The sequence below is a fragment of the Mobula hypostoma genome, chromosome 5 (assembly GCF_963921235.1).
Source record: "Mobula hypostoma chromosome 5, sMobHyp1.1, whole genome shotgun sequence".
NCBI classification, from domain to species: Eukaryota; Metazoa; Chordata; class Chondrichthyes; order Myliobatiformes; family Myliobatidae; genus Mobula; species Mobula hypostoma.
In genome coordinates, this window is record NC_086101.1 from 140122387 (window position 1) to 140135514 (window position 13128).

The window sequence follows — 13128 nt, forward strand, 5'->3', positions numbered from 1 at the left end:
CCAGAGACTGCCTCTGTGATGCTTTCTTACAGATTATACACATTGTACACATGATTTTTTTTTGTATTCTATTGCTGAGCAGCAGTGAACCATCTGATTGGCCTATCAGAGTTCTCTTTGAGAACTAGTTGACTTGATCAGCATTTTTCATCTGGCTATTGTTCACAATTGCACTTAATAAAAAAAAAAAGATTCACCAAGTATGAAAGCTATCTTTCACATTTTAAGTTACTCCAGTGTTTCTTGCATTGTATACTTTCATTAGATCTTTACTTAAACTTTGGCACAAGAAATAAACCATCCATGAAACAGGCCAAACATGATGAGGGGTGCTTCATGATCGGATGAGCGTCTCAAGGACTGCTCTCTAACCATTCAAGTTTGTAAGGGTTGTTATATTATTGTGTCACAAGCATCAGAAAAAGTGCTTTTCAGTTCAGTCACAAGGCTGTTCTTTGATTGCACATGTATTGTAAAGTTTGGAAAATTGCACTGACTATCCTAGAAGTTGCTCAAGGCTCAGGGTACAGTTGTGCTCAACAAGGACAGTCTGTGTTTGCTGCCCATTGTAAGAGGTGTTCCGTGACCAGCAGTGCTGCAGTGGTTTCAGTTGGATGATATTGAAGATATTTTTGGTTTCGAGGGACTGGGGAGATAACCGGGCTGGTTAATTGTTGGGTGATGATGTTGAGGCACATTGTTTAATTCAGTATTGAAACGTAGAACAGAATAGCACAGGAAGGAGCACCTTGGTCCGCATGTTTCTGCTGATCAAGATGGCAGATTAAACTAATCCCTTCTGCCTGCTCGTGGTTTATAATTCCTCCATTCCCTCTCCATTCATGTGCCTATCTAAAAGCCTCTTAAATGTTTCTATATTTTATGTGTCCACTACATCTTCTGACGGCATCTACCACTGAGTTTAAAAATAAGCTTGCCTTGCATATTTCCTTTAAATGATCTCCCTCTCCTTAAACCTTTTGGTGGCAAGGTGGAAATGCATCTCAACTGAAGGCAGTGTAAGGCGCTCCTTCTCTCCGCTAGCCTGCAGGTCACACTTGGACAAGGTGTAGCACCTGCTTAGCGCCTCCGCCCACCCCCCCCGGACCGAGATCAGGGTCATGTGAAACCATGGGTGTAGGTGGTGAGCAGCTGGTGTATATCACAAGTACTGATTACGTGACCACTGACGCCAGGCAGACAATCCCTGAAGAGGATTGATAATGGCTGGGGTCTCCCGTTTTGTAAAGACACTGCCCAGAAGAAGGCGATGGCAAACCACTTCTGTATAAAATCTGCCAAGAACCAAGAACAATCCTGGTCATGGTAAGGCAATGATGTTCACCACGTCATATGATATGACACAGAAAGATCGAATATTAAACCTGTAATCACAAGTGCAACACAATTCAATCCGTCTACTCTGTTTATACAGGCAGTCCCCACATAAGAGCTGTTTCCAGCTCTCATTTGTTGACAGATAAACAGATGATACAGATTTGCTTTATGGAAAATCGTGGTAGCGCTGTTTTGTGGGAATGCATCTCTTTCCTCCTCAAACCCCCCCTCACGGAGTTTGCCTGTACTTGTGTCAGGTCTCCCCTCAGCCTTTGCTGCACCTGAGGAAACGATCTAAATTTACCCAGCCTCTAATTATCTGTGATCAGGGTATCGTAAGCCAATCTGGAGAGTGCACAGAGAAGGTTCACCAGAGACATTGCCTGGATTGGAGGGCATTAGGTATAGGGAGAGATTGGATTACCTATCATGGAGGTTATTCTCCCTTGAGCGAAGGAGGTTGAGGGATGACGTGACAGTAGGATATAAGAAGGTCGAATTCTTTTTTCCCCATGGTAGGGGTATCAAAAAGAGAGGGAATTTAAAGGGGATCCTTTAACACAAAGGGATAACTCAGTCAAACATGATGCCAAATTAAACTAAACCTATCTAACTGCACTTGATCTGTATGCCTCCATCCTCTGCATGTTCATGTGCCTCTTGGACAACACTGGCATGTCTGTTTCCACATTACCCTTGGCACCCAGTGCTCTCTGTATAAATAAAACAAGACCTCGTACACTTCCCCCTGCTATCTTAAAGCTATGCCCTCTGGTATTTGACATTTCTACCCTGGTAAAAAGACCATCTACCCTGTCCATGCCTCATAATCTTATAAACCTCGATCAGTCTCCCTCAGCTTCTGATGCTCCAGAGAAAACAATCCAAGTGTGTCCAACCTCTCCTTGGAGCTGATTTTTGCGAATAACTATTATCAATCCAAAGACTAAGAGTAATTTTACCACCAAAGTGTGTATGAAGTATACAACCCAGAGATTTATCTTCCCACAGACTGCCACAGAACAAAGAAACTCCGTGGAATCCAGTCAAAGAAAAACGTCAACCCCTGACACGCAGAAGAAAAAAGAGAACAAATTGCACAAATGGCAAAACGAAAGTGTAAAAACACCAAGCCAGAAAGTCATTGAAGGAGTCCAGGCATATTCAGTTCATTTCAGTCAAGTGCTGTGTCGTTTGTTATTTGCAGGTCACCCCAATCAAAATTATATAAAATAGCAATGAAAAAATGGAGCGAGCAGAAACACATCATCATGTGAGCTACAGAGTCCAATCCACAAAACATGTCCACCAGTGCACAGTTGAGCCTGGTTACAGTGAGAATGCTACAGCATCCACTAAAGCATTAAACTAGAGCTGTTTCTCTCTTGGGTGGACATGCACAATTTTGAACGACGTGTGACAAAGTATGAGGGAGTTTTGCCCAGTGTCCTAGGCTGTATTTACTCCTCACTCTGCCTCTTAACGATGGAAGATCTGATCACATTACTTGTGGGAGCTTGCTGTACACCGATCATGATTTCTAAGTTAGAGCAGTGACCACCCTCTGGAGGACCTATAGTGGTCAGATACTCCTCAGAAATGCAGGCCTTTTTTCCTGACAGCCCTGGGAAGGAGCAGGCTAATGGTGCCATGTAATGACCTTGGTTTTTACAGAAATGTGTGATGACTGCTTGATACCAGAGCATAGGCGAGCATGTGTTTATGTGATATGAATATCAATCCCATCTTTTATTGTACTGCGGATCCTGGAAGTGCAAACTGGCCGGCTCAGCACAAGTGCTCAAAAGCATTCCTGTGTTTTTTTTAAAAAACGCTGTTGAGCTCACTCAACTCTGACTGCTGGATCAGATTAGCAAAAGGGAGGGCAATAGTTTGCTTTGATTGTGCTACTCTCAAACAGTGCCAAGATGGCAGTTTCAGGCAGTAAAAAGCCAATTGATGGATGACTGTAGTTTAATTTACAAGTTCGATGTGTCCCTCAAACCCCCTATGTCCCTTCAAAATATACATTTTGAAAGATCGCATCTTGCTTGTAGAGATCCCACTTGCTCAATCTTTCAAAGTCTCAAAAGTCAGGTTATGTGCTGTTTTCCACAGTGATTTTTTAATGGGAGTTCACTGTTTGCAGTCTTGATGTCACGGTGGTGGTTTTTCTTACTGGTACAGTGCTTTGTGATGTCTGTTAGAAGCATAGAAAACCTACAATACAGGCCCTTCGGCCCACAAAGCTGTGCCGAACATGTCCTAACCTGAAAGATTACCTAGGGTTACCCATAGCCCCCTGTTTTTCTGAGCTTCCTATACATGTCCAGGAGTCTCTTAAAAGACCCTATCATATCGGCCTCCACCACTGCTGCCAGCAGCCTATTCCATGCGTTCACCACGCTCTATGTTATAAAAAAAATTACCCTGACATCTTCTCTGTACCTACTTCCAAGTACCTTAAAACTGTGCCCTTTTGTGCTAGCGATTTCAGCCCTGGGAAAAAAAGGCCTGACTATTCACACGATTAATGCCTCTCATCATCTTGTACACCTCTATCAGGTCACCTCTCATCCTCCATCGCTCCAGGGAAAAAAGGGCTGAGTTCACCCAACCTATTCTCATAAGGCATGCTCCCCAATCTAGGCAACTTCCTTATAAATCTCCTCTGCACCCTTTCTATGGTTTCCATATCCTTCCTATAGTGAGGCGACCAGAACTGAGCGCAGTACTCTAAGCAACATGCATAAAAGTTGCTGGTGAATGCAGCAGGCCAGGCAGCATCTATAGGAAGAGGTACAGTCGATGTTTCGGGCTGAGACCCTTCGTCAGGACTAACTGAAAGAAGAGCTAGTAAGAGATTTGAAAGTGGTAAGGGGAGGGGCCCAAAACATCGACTGTACCTCTTCCTATAGACGCTGCCTGGCCTGCTGCGTTCACCAGCAACTTTTATAACTTTTATGTGTGTTGCTTGAAATTCCAGCATCTGCAGATTTCCTCATGTTTGCGTTTTTAAAAACAGTACTCCAAGTGGGGTCTGACCAGGCTCCTATATAGCTGCAACATTACCTCTCGGCTCCTAAACTCGATCCCACGATTGATGAAGGCCAATGCATTGTATGCTTTCTTAACCACAGTCAACCTGTGAGCAGCTTTGAGTGTCCTATGGACTCGGACCCCAAGATCCTTCTGATCCTCCACACTGCCAAGAGTTTTACCATTAATACTATATTCTGCCACCATATTTGACCTACCAAAATGAACCACCTCACACTTATCTGGGTTGAACTCCATCTGCCACTTCTCAGCCCAGTTTTGCACCTATCAATGTCCTGCTGTATGTGCACAACATCCCCTTTTTCTAATGAAGAAAATTATTTTTGAAAGATTGAGTGAGGATGGTAGATAGGATGAAGATGTGATTTCTAAAGTAGAATCCATGAATTGTAGATAGTCACTAAAAAATTCACAAGAAACATTACCCAAACAGTGTGGGACTTAGTCCAGGAGAATGTAGTTGAGGTGGAGATGTTTTAAGCATGAAGTTGGATAAACACATGGGGGATAAAGGAAAGTAAGAAAATCATAGGGGAAGGTGAAGAAAGGGTAGGAGGAAGTGATGTGGAGAATAAACGTGACCGGGATCAGTTAGAGGGACTGTTGTTGTGTAAGGGCCGTCACCTCTGAACTGTAGCATGGTAATGAACTGGTTTCACTGTTGTGCATGTTCTGTAAATTCAGAAAAAAAGGCAATTTTTTTTTGTTCATGTTAAGTTGGCTGCAGTTTCGCTTCCTCGACGTACTTATAACTGGGGTTTTCAGCAGATCTGCAGAAGGAAGCTCGGAACAACTTAGAATGTGGTAGGATTGATGTTCATGATCTCCAACAGGAAAGTTACCACACTATCCAGGAGAGTGAAGGAGCAGGTTTGAAAAGTGATGGTGTTCAGGAGGCCACTTGGTCCATTGTGTCTGCTCTGGCTTTTCTTAAGAATTTCTAGTAGTCCCACTTCTTCCTGCTTGCCCTGTAAGTATTTTTACATTTGTATGTTTATCCAACTCCATTTTTTAAACTGTAGTTAAATCTGTTTCTATTGTCCTTTGAGGTACTTTGTTCTAGATCACATCTCGCTGTGTACGAATGATTTGTCCTTGTTTCCACTCTGCTTCCTTCCTCAAAACCCCAAAATGTGTGACTGCTGGTCACGGGCTCTTCTGCCAGAGGAAACAGCTTTTGACTTGTTGAAAACCACTCATGATTTCTCCTGTTAAATCTTTCAGCACCTAAAGGAAATGGCTCTCGTTGTTTCAACGTTGCAATATTGCTCTGTCCGCCAGAAGAAACGGGATCTCCCAGTGGCCACCCATTTTAATTCCACTTCCCATTCCCATTCCTATATGTCAGTCTGTGGCCGCCTCTGTTGCTGCGATGAGGTCACACTCAGGTTAGAGGAACAACACCTTGTATTCTGTTTGGGTAGCCTCCAACTTGATGGCATGAATGTTGATTTCTCAAACTTCCAGCAATGCCCCCCTCCTTCGTCATTCCCCCCTCCTTCGTCATTCCCCACTCCTTCATCATTCCCCATCCCCTTTTTCCTCTTTCACCTTATCTCCTTGCCTGCCCATTGCCTCCCTCTGGTGCTTCTCCCCCCTCCCCATCTTTCTTCCATGGCCTTCTATCCTCCCCCTTCTTCAGCCCTGTATCTCTTTCACCAATCAACTTACCAGCTTTTACTTCATCCATTCCCCTCCCGCTTTCACCTATTACCTTGTGTTTCTCTCTCTTCCCGCCCCCCCCGCCACCTTTTAAATCTGCTCCTCATCTTTTTTTTTCTCCAGTCCTGCTGAAGGGTCTCGGCCCAAAACTTCGACTGCACTTTTTTTCCATAGATGCTGCCTGGCCAGCTGAGTTCCTCCAGCATCTTGTGTGTGCCTCTTGCTTGCAATATGACTATGCAATATGTTTTTATCCACTAGACATCATGAACCGGGGTAGGCCTTTCAGCCCCTTGAGCCTAAACTAATGTTTGCCCTTATTGAGGAGAAGAATTTCAAATACTTGTTCTGAGGGAATTTTTACCTCATCATTATTGTTCAGCTTTATTTTTTAAATAATAACCTCTAGTTCTAGATCCTCCCCCTCAGAGAGAACATCCTCGCTCTAACCACCTGTCAGTTCCTCTCTGAATCGTGTATGCTTCAGTCAAGTCCCCTGTCACCTATCCAGAAACAAGCTCAGCTTGTTTCTTTCCTAATAAGACAGCCTGTCTTTTCTAGGCACCAGATAAATGACCCTTCTCTGAATTGCATCCAATGCAATAACGTTGTCCTTAATTAACAGGGTCAATATTGCACAGAATACTGCAGATGTGTCCTCATCGTTATCCCGTATGATTGAGGCATGGCCTCCCTGGTTTTGTATTCAATACCCCTTATGACCTGTTTGGCTATTTATTTTGTCTACCTGTCTGCTTGCTTTTCACAAATTAAACTCTAATCCCTCAGTGTCTAAAAGCTGTGCAATCTCTCACTATTCTGAAAATGCATGCTGCTTCAATTTAAAATGGACACCTGCATTTTCTCCATTTCATTAATCCTGATCTACTGGCATAACATACACTCATAAATGTATACACTGTATTCCTCTCTTGCCTCCTTGTTTCCTCTTCACAACACTTTCTTCTCCTGCCTTTGTGTCATCAGCAAATTTAGCAATTTTAGTAATTGGTCACTTTGTTAGTTGTGACAAGGAGCAGTTTGGCAAGTCTCCTCCACATCCTTTCCAAGTCCTTGATAACTGTTCAACACTGGCCTTCATATACAAGCTGAGACCTAACCCATGGTTCTGTTGAGGTCCTACATAATTTTCAGCTCTATTTATAGAGTGCAACATCTTGCATGATATTTTTTTAAACAGCTTTTTCAAATCTGTCCTGACGCTCTCAGCCCCTCTCCTTTCCACTTCGTCTCACTATTCCTGATGCCCTATTAACCATCTGATGTGAGTGAGAAGAATTCAGAGCTGGTGGTGAGCGGAATCTTCAACCCTTAACATCCAGTGCTGAAGCTCTTGTTTGGTGAAATTAGCTAAAAGAAGATCAGATCCTTCAAGGTGACTGTTGGATCCTGGTGAGAATTTTTCTATAGCTCTTTTTATACGTAGAGATTTTTTACTTTCCTGTTTTTGGTGATGGCGTGTGCAGGAATCAAGACTTGGAGTTAGATATTTAGAGCATGGAATCAGACTGTTCAGCCCATCAGGTTGATGCTGACCATCAACATATTAACACAAATCCAACTTTTCTAATTCTCTCCCTATTCCCATCAACTACCCCCACCCCCCATACACACTGGGGGGGGGGAGGGGAGAGGGGAAGATGTGTAATTTTTAGTGATCAGTGAACCTAGCAGTTTGCACAGACTTGGGAAGTGGGACGGAACTGGACCATCTGGGGAAACCCTCAGGGCTTCAGACAAAGTTGTGCTGGACTGGCCGGTGGGAGAGATGAACTTGTGGCAGCGGCTTCCCCTTTGTGATTTCTACATTATTATCTGTCAGGCACTCTGTTACGTCCCCTCAGTATTAGTCCTTTGACAGTGCAGTGCTTCCTCAACACTGCTTGTCCAATAGTATAATGTTCCCTTAGTACGGCTGCTCCCCCATCTCTTTCCTCTGCCAGTCCAGGGTTGCTTTGTGTTGTCCTTCCGGTGATGGTGCTCTCTCTCTGCTCTTCCCCACCCCACAGCAATAGCCCAACATCTCTACTACTTTGGAGAGTCAGCATAGACTATTACCTGCTTCCTACATAAGTATTTGTGGTTTGTCTGTCTTCTCAACCCAGTATTGGGCGGTTTGCTATCGCTGCAGGAGGTTGGGTGGGGGTTTAAACTAGAGTTGCAGGGGGATGGGAACTAGAGTGCTACAACAGATCATGGAGAGGTTGTGGAGACATATATGGTTAAGACCTCAGACAAAGTCAGGAATCAAATGATTGAGCAGACTGTCTCCAGTGTCCTGAGCTGCGTGTGTTTCAATGCAAGAAGTATCATAGGAAAGGCAGATGAGCTCAGGGCATGGACCAGCTCCTGGAATTATGATATGGTAGCCATTAGTGACACTTGGTTGCAGGGGGGACTGCAACCGGCAGCTCATTATTCCGGGATTCCGTGGCAGAGTGGGAGGGACTGTAGGAGGAGGGGTGGCATTACTAGTCAAGTAAAATGTCACGGCAGTGCTCAGTCAGGACAGACTGGAGAACTCATCCAGTGAGACATTTTGGGTGGAAGTGAGTAACAGGAAAGGTATGGGTTTAATGAGGTGATATTCCAGACCACCCGACGATCTGCAGGGTTTAGAGGAACAGAGTTACAGAGAGATTGCAGGCTGTTGCATGAAACAGAAGGTTGTTATAAAGTAGGTAATTTTAACTTCCCACATTGACTGGAACACCTATACTGTAAAAGGACGAGATGGGATAGATTTTGTCAGATGTATTCGGGAAACTTTCCTTTATCAGTACATAGAACTCCCAACGAAAGGGTACTGCTATTAGGGAATGAGAAACGGTAGATGACGGAAGTTTGTGCAGTGAAGACTTTGAAACTAATGCCATTGTGATCACTAGGTTCAAAGTAAATATGCAAAAAGTTACGTCTGGCCCTCGGGTTGAGAATCTAAATTAGAGAAAGGCCAATTTTGATGGTATCAGAAAGGATCTGGCAAATGTGGATTGGGACAGGCTGTTTTCTGGCAAATGTGTATTTGGTAAGTGGTAGCCCTTCAAATTTTGTGAGTACAAAGCCTGTCAGAACAAAAGGTAAAGTAAACAGGAATAGCGGACCTTGGTTTTTAAGAAATATTGAGGCCCTGGTTAAGTAATAAAAGGAGGGTCATTGCAGATATAGGCAGCTAAGAACAGATGAGGTGCTAATGTAGAGCTACTAGGACTTGATGTTTCAATCCCTATGGTAAATTGCCACTCGATGTTGGCAGTGGGTTTGGAGTGGTGACAAGGAGGGAGGGTAGGTACGTCATCGCGGTCATCAGGTGGGCACCCTCCTTCTTTGACATTTCGTTGATAAGCCCACGACATCTCCAGAGGGCTCAATAGCGCTACCTGGCATCCCAGATACACCCCCCTCAGTTCCATACCCTCCTGTCTTCATCTTGCAGCCCGGTTGTTGTCTTTCCTTTTAATCCAAATCCAATTGCTGCTTTCTTCTGCTGCGTTTGACAAGGACTTGATCACTTGTTGGAGGGAGTGACCCCTCACCCCCATCTTCTTCAATAGACTGGTCGTAGATGTAGCAACGAATCCCCTGCATCCCACTTCTACAGGAAAAATCTTGGTCTTCCAGCCATTCTGGGCAGCTTCAGTTGCCAGTTCAGAGTACTTGGTCTTTTTCCTCTCATAAGCTTCTTCGGCACCATCTTCCCATGGTACTGTCAATTCCACAACATATGCCAGCTTGGCTGTTGTGGACCACAGGACCATATCTGGCCGGAGTGTTCTAGCTGCCATGTCTGCGGGAAACACAAGCTTTTTTTCCAAGTCCACGTCCATTTTTCAATCCCGAGCAACCTAGAAAGGCTAAAGTAAGGCATGATGTTGCCTTAGCAGACAAAGAGAAGAAGGATCCTAAGAGATTCTACAGATATGTTAAGAGCAAAAGGATTGCAAGGGACAGAATTGTTTCTGGAGGCTCAGAATAGTAATCCTTCTGTGGAGCCAAAAGGTAAAGAAAACATATGTAGGGAACCGCTGTTTTTAAGAAATGTTGAGGTCCTGCTTAAGAAATAAAAGGAAGACCATTGCAGGTATAGGCAAGTTGCCATTGAGATGGGTGCTGAGTCTGTTGTTGTTGGGGGTAAAGTGGATAGTGAGGAAGACTATCGTGGCTTGCTGCAGGATCTGGACCGGCTAGAAAAATGGGCTGGAAAATGGCAGGTGGAGTTTAATGCAGACAAGTGAGAGGTGTTGCACTTCGGAAGGATCACCCAGGGTAAGTGGTGAATGCAAGCTTGATTTCAGTGTTTGAGAAGTTGGTATCAGTTCATGGATGATAGTGGTATGGAGGCCTGTGGTCCCGGTGGAGGTCAATGGGAGTAGGCCATTTAAATGGCTCGCCATGGTCTAGATGGACCAAAGGGCCTGTTTCTGTGCTGTACTTTTCTATGACTCTAATCTCCTGCTGACCCAAAAGTCCATTACCTGCTCTCGCACCATCCTGTTCCCTCCAGAGTATTCCAGAGACAGTTCTCCAAAGTGGAGCAGACTCCCAGCTGATCCATACAGTGTTGTGCACCCCCCCCCCCCCACCCCCAATCCTTAGTTGGTAGGCTGCAGTTTCAGGGGACAGTGATATCTGGTGATGAACTTCCTTGGGTATGCCGGCTGTCACAGATCTCAATGAATTTGAACTTTAGTGACCGAGAACAATGAGTTTGCCTCCAAGGAACCCCAGCATGGAATCCTCAGAAGTAGAAGCAGTTTGAGTTTCCTTGTATCTCAGATGCTATTCTTCCTCCCAAGCACCTCCTCCTCCTTCCTCTTCTGAGTTCTCTCACACCAAGAGCTTGCCTTATTCTCTGAACTCCAGCTCTTCCAAGATGCACTTGCACTGCTGAAGGAGGCCAGTTGGAACAATGCCCAGAAAGGATAATTACTGGTCTCTGTTCTGGACGCTGTGATGTTCTTTCAGGAGCTCACTCTGCTTTGATTAGTCCGTGCATAAATTCTGCTAAATTGTCATTTCCACGAGAGGAAATGCCACTGTGCTCTGCATTTGATGAGTGTTTTCTTTTTACCCAGGCAGACTTCTCAACGTACACTTTATTTTGAGCTGGGTGGGTGGGTTTTGAGGAGGCTGCTTTGTGTGTTATGAGTATCTGAAAGGGCCTGTTATAATCCACACGGCTGAGCTGTTGTTCCCTGCAGGACAATTCCAGGCTGAGATGGCATTGCATTTTGATGTTGGACTGGCCCAAAGGATTCCAAGAGGTCAGCTAGTAGGTGGAATCAGATACTGTCATTCCAGTATCTGTCACCTCCACCAGACTTCCTCTCTGAGTGACTTAAATGTTCTTTGTTTCATGGCTATCTGGAGAAATACAGGTTTCAGAGTTGCATATGGATACGTGCTTTGATAATAAATTAACCTTCGCGCCAGCTACATCATCCTCTTAATGTATCCACCTTCCTCCAATTCTGGCCCTGGAGCACCCCATTTTCTGTGGTTGCTATGAGCAGGACACCTTCAAAGGCCAAGGTCTAAAACTCTGAAAATTGCTCCCTAATCTTTAGGGTCATACTTAAAGGGCCTAGAAAATAGGCCTTTCATTCCAACTCCTCCATGCTGATTAAGGTGCCTTAGCTCAGCTGGGCCCATATCCCTCTAAACGTTTCATACCCATGTACCTTTCCAATTGTCTTTTAAATGTACCTACCTCTACCACTTCTTCTGGCAGCTATTCCATACATTTACTGTTTTGTGTGTGGGGGGGAGGGGGGAGTTTAAACCAAACTCAGTTGAAGATTTAGTCTCTTGTCCTGCTCTCTAATCAGTCAGCTGGTATCAGGTTTATCTGTGATTGCACTTGTATGGAATGTCTGATCATGTGAAAAGTACTGTTGACATTCAAGGGTGGTTTGTTGATTCTTCCTTCTCCCATTGTCGTTGAGCCCATAAGGGGAGAGGGAGGGAGCATGGAGATTCGTGTGTGGGATGGGGTGGAAGTTCTCGGATGTAGAACAGTGATTCTATTTCTGGTCTCGAGGGCAGCTGTAGTATCCTCTTCTGTGGTCTGCTGCTTTTCCTTGCTTCACGAGTAAACTTGTTACCATCCAGAATTCTGCTCAAATCCCAGCTTTTTTTTTCATTTCTCACCTATCAGCCCATGATCAGTTATCTGCATGAGTTCCCACTCTCACTATCCTTTTAAGACAACACCCTTATCCTTAGATCTCAGTGTTAGGATTGATGACACAAAACCTGATTGATATACGAGGTCTTTATCCATCATGCCAAACAGGCATTCGGCATTTTAAGTAGACGCTGTTGAATTCAAAATACATCAAGTTTTTAAACTCTTATGGACTCAAGATGACAACAGGTGACTCAATGCAAATATTGTGCCTGGCAAATGGTTCCATTGAGTTGTGTATTTCCAGTAAGAGTACAGTGTAACTGATAAGGCAAATGTTCTGAACGTTCAAGCAGCTCTTTCTTCAGAGGACAGAGAACCCAGACAACCAAGGGCTGATCCTCATCATACTGAAGACCGTAAGATATAGAGCAGAATTAGGCCATTTGGCTCATTGAGTCTGCTCATCAGCCTCTGCCTTAAATGTACCTAAATTGGCACCAAATTGCACAGATTAACCACTCTCTGGCTAATGAAATTCCTCCTCATCTTCATTCTAAAAGAACATTGAGGCTGTGTCCTCTGGTTTTAGACTCCCCCACTACAGGAAGCATCCTCTCCACATCCACTCTATCAAGGCCTTTCATCATTTAGTAGTTTTCAATGAAGTCACCCCTTATTCTTCTGAATTGATGGAGCAAATATAATTATGCCTGCGACCATGTTTGATGTGCTAAGAGACAAAGGAAGTGGAAACTTCCTTGAAATCAGACACAGTGGTGTAAAATGACTTTGCTGGTGTCTGTTGCCTGGTTTGATGTAGGCCAATTAACCTACTTAATTTCCTTTCACTTGGCTGATGCACAAGGATGTCTTGTGGTCTCAACACTTGGCAAACTATATCTCCTGAACATTCGGCC

At 44.3% G+C, this 13128-nt stretch overlaps 1 protein-coding gene across 9 annotated transcripts in view; it reads left to right on the plus strand.

Moving 5' to 3' along the window:
- LOC134347038 (amyloid-beta A4 precursor protein-binding family A member 1-like) overlaps nt 1-13128 on the plus strand; it is a 199336-nt gene that overhangs the window by 38446 nt on the left and 147762 nt on the right. The window contains exon 1 of one of the 9 annotated variants that reach the window (XM_063049062.1): nt 5183-5368. The exons of 7 other annotated variants lie outside the window; for them this stretch is intronic. The gene's annotated coding sequence lies outside the window, so the exon portion shown is untranslated. Of the gene's footprint in view, nt 1-5182; nt 5369-7399; nt 7474-13128 lie in introns of those variants that run through there. One more of the 9 variants, XM_063049061.1, reaches the window with a different exon arrangement.